The sequence below is a fragment of the Neovison vison genome, chromosome 3 (assembly GCF_020171115.1).
Source record: "Neovison vison isolate M4711 chromosome 3, ASM_NN_V1, whole genome shotgun sequence".
Lineage (NCBI taxonomy): Eukaryota > Metazoa > Chordata > Mammalia > Carnivora > Mustelidae > Neogale > Neogale vison.
In genome coordinates this window covers 155548231-155554148 of record NC_058093.1, presented here as the reverse complement: position 1 = coordinate 155554148, position 5918 = coordinate 155548231, and positions in this window count along the sequence as shown.

Here is a 5918-nt window from a genome sequence, read left to right as displayed (position 1 = left end):
CTTCGGCTCGGGTCGTGATCTCTGAGTCCTGGGATCGAGTCCCGCATTGGGCTCTCTGCTCAGCGGGGAGCCTGCTTCCCTCTCTCTCTCTCTCTCTCTGCCTGCCTCTCTGTCTACTTGTGATTTCTCTCTGTCAAATAAATAAATAAAATCTTTAAAAAAAAAAAAGAAATTCTTTTTTTCCTCTTTATTTTGGTAGGAACCCTGCACTTTCAATTCAGAGACCTCTCTAGTTTGCTGCATCCAATATTGATAGAATTTATAGTTATAGATACACAGCTCTTCAGGAATATATGAAAACAATGTAGTAGTTTCAACTTTGCATATTATTGCATTTTATCTATAATTAATATTATGAAACTTCTGAATCATCTTATATATTTTTTTTAGATTTTATTTATTTATTTGACTGACAGAGATCACTAGTAGGCAGAGAGGAAGACAGAGAGAGAGGGGGAATCAGGCTCCCCGCAGAGCAGAGAGCCCTGAATCATCTTATATCTATTATATTCATGGGTAGCTATCATGTAATCTGCATTGGTATCAGTGCCTTGTTCCTTCTACTTCCTAAATTACAGGTTTATATCGTCTGTGAGGAGATCTGTCCATTTTTGTGACCACCTTTTTTGCCCCTTCTGCTTATAATTCTGGGGACAGTAGATTCATTCTGCCCTCTAATTAATAAAACTGCAAGTTACTTACTGTTACTTGGTATACCAACTCAGTGACTTAATAATGATGACAATACTCAGTTTTATTTATGAATTTTCAATTTGGGCAGGTTCATGGGGATGGCTCATCAGTGCTTTACATGACATCAGCTTGATGGGCTGTTTGACTGATGCTGAAGAAGTATCTATTTTCGAATGGTTCATGCATATATCTGGAAAGCTGATATTGGCCATCTGCTGAGAGCTAGGCTGGAGGTCTTCGTTCTTCTGCAAATGGGCTTCTCCATGGGTTTTTTAGAGTTTCTTTGCAACACAGCCACAGTACTCTGAGTCCTGTGATCTACAAGAAAAGTTATCTAACCCTACATATATAGCATGTAATGAGACAGAATAACTATGGCAGACTCTTCCATTGAGAAAGGGAAAAATTAGGAGATACATAAAAGGCACTGGTTCATAGTATTTCTGAAACCTATCTAGGCACATGCTGTCATTCATTGATTAGTGTTCAGTCTTTTTCTCTGGAAAAGATTCATTATGGCTCTTGGCTCTTCACCGTGAATCATCCTTTACTTTCTATCAAAAATATCCTATCTTTACCAGTAAGTAGTTTCTTAAACTTCTTTGGATATAGTAAATTAGGGGCTCCCAAATCTCTTTTAATTCTGTACTATCTCTGTACTTTACAGTCCATGCTAGATAATTAATTAAAAGTTGGCAGAGTTTCTGTGAATCATATTATAATTCACTCCATTAGATAAAATCTATCAGTGCAAATCTCATCAACATAGGCTCTTTATTTTGGGCCCCAATGAGGCTACTTAACTCTATTACTTAAGTATAAGGCACAAATTAAAAACCATTAGAAACTATATTAGGCATTCCCTTAAATGTTTCTGAGGTGGGGGGGGAACAAAACAAAAAGCATCTTATAATCATATAATGGAAGCTTTTATCATTAAGCAACACTAATCTAGCAATATACTGTATTTGGTATTTACCCTGAAGTCATTTCTAACTTTGAGAATCTATTTTCTGGTAGAGATCAGAAATGGGAAATATTTCTATTTTGAGCTTTAAACTCCTGGTTCCTTTATATTTCCTCTAAATTTTGCTCAATAACTTAACAGTTCCTTCAATTCTCTCCCTATAATTTATCCTAGGCAGCTAGAAAAAGTCAATCATCAATTTCTATGATCTGTTCTAAAAATCTATCCAGTGAAATCCATGAGTTCATTAGGTCTCTTCTATATCTCCAATGATGTCACAGGCAATAGTGTTGACAGACATTCATGAAGAGGAAACTCTTATCTCTAGCCTCCATTCCACATGTTTTAGCTTTTTGTTACAGTGGTACTCCATTTCCAGGAACCAGTTCTGTTCAAGTTGTCTTCTGCTTTGTAAGAAACATTCTCAATGCTTGACTTCAAACAGTGATTTCACTTTATCATACCTTTCTGTGGCTCAGGGATTGTACAGGGTTCAGCTGACATTGAGCTGATAGCTAGGTGATCTGGTGGGTATGTTTAGCATGAGAGTAGGGATGGCTGAAAGAATGGGCTGATCTGAACATTTCTCCCTTTCCAGGTAGTTTCAAGGCATCCTTAATTAAGTATTGTCTTCATCAGGGTAGTTGGGACTTCTTATTTGGTGGCCTAGGATTCTAAGATAGAGTGTTCTGAGAAACAGTAAGTAGTTACTTAAGGACTTGACTTAGAAAATGGCACAGTATCACTTCTGCTATATTATCTTGGTGAAGCAGTCATGGAAACTGTCCAGATTCAGAGTCAGGGTACATAACCATTGCTTCCCCCCAACCCTCAAACCTGCCATTTCTCTGTGGGAGCACTATCAAAGAATCCATGGATATCTTTAATGTACCACAGGGAATATGCACATCCAATGTAATTTATAGCAAACGTTTTTCAAAGAGGATTGATTTAGCTTGAATCATTCATAAACCTACAAATAATGGTGGTGATCTGGATTATACATTTGTATATACTTTATTGGAGAAGATTTGGAATATATTTTGATCACTTAATTGTTTTCCTTTTTTCCCCCTAAAAAATGACAAAAAATTTTTTAAAGATTTTATTGATTTGACACTCAGAAATCACAAGTAGGCAGAGAGGCAGGCAGAGAGAGAGGAGGAAGCAGGCACCCTGCCGAGCAGAGAGCACGTGATGCGGGGCTCAATCTCAGGACCCTGAGATCATGACCTGAGCTGAAGGCAGAGGCTTTAACCCACTGAGGCACTCAGGCGCCCCCAAAATGACAGGTTTTTGAGGGAAAAAACCATAACTCTTAGTTGGTAACGCAGAAATTTCTATTTTACTTGATTTTTGGACATGTGCCAAAAAATTATACTTACTACACCTTTTCTTCTTTTCTCTTTCTCCACATGGCTCTCCATTAACTATAGGAAAACTTTCCCAATCTTCTTACTCTGAAGGTCCATATTCATTTTCTCTGATCATTTCATTTTTTACACTTTCACCTCTTATTAGTTTCTGCTAAGGCCGACAAACTTCATATGCTATTCTTTGCTATAAGCTAAGAGATCTGTCTCTTTCTGAAACTTTTGATCTGCTATTTCTTGCCTTGAAACCATCAAGCCTGCTGTTTTTATATCTTAATTGGTTTTCTTAATTTACCCATATTTATTCCCTAAAAGATGGCAGGATAATTTTTTTCAATTTCCTCCAACTCTTACATATTTCACAACATTTACATTTACAGTATACTAAAAAAAAAAGGCATATTTCTCTTCATTTCTAGTATCTCCTAATAAGGCTGCATTAACTTTTACTCTGTTTCTCTCTTATACTTGAGCATGATAACTTTATAGACAAGGAAAAATAAAAATAAGTAGAGCAGAGAATCATGTTTTTTTACTTGTTAAAAGAAGGTTTGCTTGACCAAAGCTTTATTTTCAGATGTTATTGGTTTCTTTTTTGTCTTGAACCTTAGTTTATCAAATCTAGAAATTGTGTGGGATTCTTGACCTACTATAATCTGGAAATATATTTAGACTGGGCAAAATGCTTCGGAAGAAAATAAGACTATGACCTCCTCTGAACTCTTGTCCTATTTGTGGAATAAAAGCAAAGAGCAGTGCAGAAATGCAGAAACACTGACAGAAGACCTCTGAAGTAAACCTCAACCCCAAAAAACTTTTCTGTAAAATGGAAAGCCCATTTTATGTTTTTTTTTTTTTTTCAAGTCCTCTATGGGTTACTTCATTGTAATCCAGTATAATGTTGTCAAGGACCAGAATAAAATGTTTTATGATTATTATATCCAGGCTGTGAGATTGGGACTAGAGAAAGAAAAGAAAAGAAAGACAGAAAGAAAGGAAGGAAGGAAGGCTAAACTAACCTTAAAAAAAAAAAAAAAAAAGTCAAATTCCCTTTGAGGATTGTTCTCATTGGATGATAATGGGAAGGGGAATCGAATGGAAAGGTTACTGTTTCATGAGGTTATTTTATATTATCTTTTTCCTGATAACACACACATGTGCACGTGCAAGTGTGCATGTGCAACACTTGAAATGTTTAAGTTAAAGAAAGGGAATGCTTTTATCATTGTCATCAACATTAGAAATTCATTAAGGTATGCAAAAGACATACTGCCAAATACTGAGTACATGCTATTGTCAGGATAGAAATTAAGAGACATTTGTTGAACATTTGCTGAATGCCCAACCTTATGCTGGGCATGTTCATTTGTGTTACCTTCATTATAACATGGTGATATCAGAAAGTGTTTGCCAAATAAATAATACAGATCATAAGTGATAAAATCTAAAGAAAGTCAAAAGAAGGTTATCTTGATGAGTACTCACTCATAAATATAGATTTTATAAGAAGGAAATGAAGCAATGTGAAATATCAAACTGAAGGGAATGGCATTAGTTTGGACCCCACATAGCCTTGTGGGAGATCAAAAGGGTATATCTTATTTTTGAAGCAAGACCAGAACCAAGAGAGGTGATTGTTCCCATTATGCCACACAAGATGTCCTTTTTCTGGAACCTAAAGTATACTTTCTTCTCTCCCAGGTGAACTACTAAGGCAATGTTCTTCAGAAGACAATGTAATCCCTGGATAATTTTATTTGTCAGCAGATAGCAGACTTGCTGGAGTAACTACTTTGAGCCCTTGCTATAGTGTCAGGATTCTAAATCTTACCTTCACTTCTATCTACAAAAGTTAATTTTGTGCATAGTCATACTTCTCTTTTATTATATAATGTACCCAGATAGGCTTTTATTTTTATAGCTGCCATAGGCACTACAGTAAGAAAATTTTAATATATTGCATTATAACACGAGGGGTGGAAAACTATGGCCCACAAGTCAAATCTGCTGACTGTTTCACACAGCCCACAAGATAAGAATATTTTTTACATTTTCAGATGGTTGAAGAAAATCAAAAGTAGAATAATATTTCACAACACTTGAGATTATACGAAATTCAAATTTTAGAGCCCACAAGTAAAAGTGTGTGTGTGTGTGTGTGTGTGTGTGTGTGTGTGTTTTAAACAAGGCCATATTCAGTTGTTTACTTATGGACTATGGGTGCATTTGTGTTACTACAGCAGAGCTGAGTAGATGAGACTAAGCTATATGGTCCACAAAGCTGTATTTGCATATTTCCTGTCTGACCCTTTACAGAAAAGTTTGCTAACACCTGTAAGGCATGTGATTCGTTCAGAATTGAAAATTCAAGTGATTCGTTCAGAATTGAAAATGTTCCTAAACAAACTTGCATTGTTTACCTTAGACAATGGAAGACTTTAATATTCTTCACTGGGCTTGGATTGAGGGTACTCTCAGACATAGAATGAGTCCTTGCATTTGTGGAAACCTCTGCTGACAGATATTTTGGGATCTATATATTTGTCTATCACATGAAAAAGGTGGAAAATTGGCTTAGAATATAATGCAGACTGTTTTAAAATTTCCTTTTGAGTCTGTATATATTAACCAAAAGGAATGGATCAATGAGGATTGTACATTCAGGGAGAGGAGACAATATCAATAGTTTTGCAATAAATTTCCCAAAAACATTGACGTTGGTGAAAAAAAATACTATTTACTTCTAAAAGCAAAACAAAACAAACACCAAAAAAAGCCCTTTCATATGCTGATTTCAAGGCATTGCTCTAAGAAGCTTTAAAATTCCCCTGCATTGGGTAGCATGCTTTTATCCAATGACATAAACGGAATGCTCTTTCTTAGTT